Source organism: Lissotriton helveticus, chromosome 5_1 (assembly GCF_964261635.1).
Source record: "Lissotriton helveticus chromosome 5_1, aLisHel1.1, whole genome shotgun sequence".
NCBI lineage: Eukaryota > Metazoa > Chordata > Amphibia > Caudata > Salamandridae > Lissotriton > Lissotriton helveticus.
This window is the reverse complement of record NC_136065.1, coordinates 1,913,796,145-1,913,797,211: the sequence shown is the minus strand read 5'-3', so window position 1 is coordinate 1,913,797,211 and position 1,067 is coordinate 1,913,796,145.

Genomic DNA, 1,067 nt, shown 5'->3' with positions numbered 1-1,067 from the left:
AGGGCTCCACAAATCCACTCGCCCGCTCGACCGGGGCCTAAACGGCATCCGGCTCATGGCGGGCTTGGGGCTTAGCTTCCAAACCCTACCCCCAGGCCAGGGAGAGCCTCTGCAGGCCCCGATGGTCCCCAGCGCCCGGAACCTCGGCTGGCTTGCAGGACGGGGGCTCCAGCACCCCGGGACCTGCCGGACAGAGTTCAAGCCCCAGGCACGGTCCCATGTTCCGAACCCTAGCCAGGCCGGGGAATGCCTCCCCAGGCCCAGAGGGATCCTAGCGCCCAGACCCTCGACTGCCTTGCAGGACAGGGGGCTCCAGCACCCTCGGGGCCTGCCAGATGGAGTTCATGCCCCGGGCCAGGTCCCAGCTTCCAAACCCTAGCCAGGCTGGGGAGAGCCTCCCCGGGCCCCGGTGGAGCCCCGTCCCCAGCGCCCGGACCCTCTGGTGGCCTGTGGGACGGGGGGCTTGCGCACCCCGGGGCCGGCCGGCCGGAGCACAAGCCCCGGGCCCGGTCCCACCTTCCGAACCCTAGCCAGGCTGGGGAGAGCCTCCCCTGGAACCGGTGGAGCACTGCCCCCAGCGCCCGGACCTTCTGATGGCCTGCGGGACGGGGGGCTCGCGCAACCCGGGGCTGGCCGGCTGGAGCTCAAGCCCCGGGCCCGGTCCCACCTTCCGAACCCTAGCCAGGCTGGGGAGAGAGAGCCTCCACGGGCACTGGTGGAGCCCCGTCCCCAGCACCCGGACCCTCTGGTGGCCTGCGGGACGGGGGGCTCGCGCAACCCGGGGCTGGCCGGCTGGAGCTCAAGCCCCGGGCCCGGTCCCACCTTCCGAACCCTAGCCAGGCTGGGGAGAGCCTCCACGGGCACTGGTGGAGCCCCGTCCCCAGCACCCGGACCCTCTGGTGGCCTGCGGGACGGGGGGCTCGCGCACCCCGGGGCTGGCCGGCCGGAGCTCAAGCCCTGGGCCCGGTCCCACCTTCCGAACCCTAGCCAGGCTGGGGAGAGCCTCCCCGGGCCCCGGTGGAGCCCTGACCCCAGCGCCCTGACCCTCTGATGGCCTGCGAGACGGG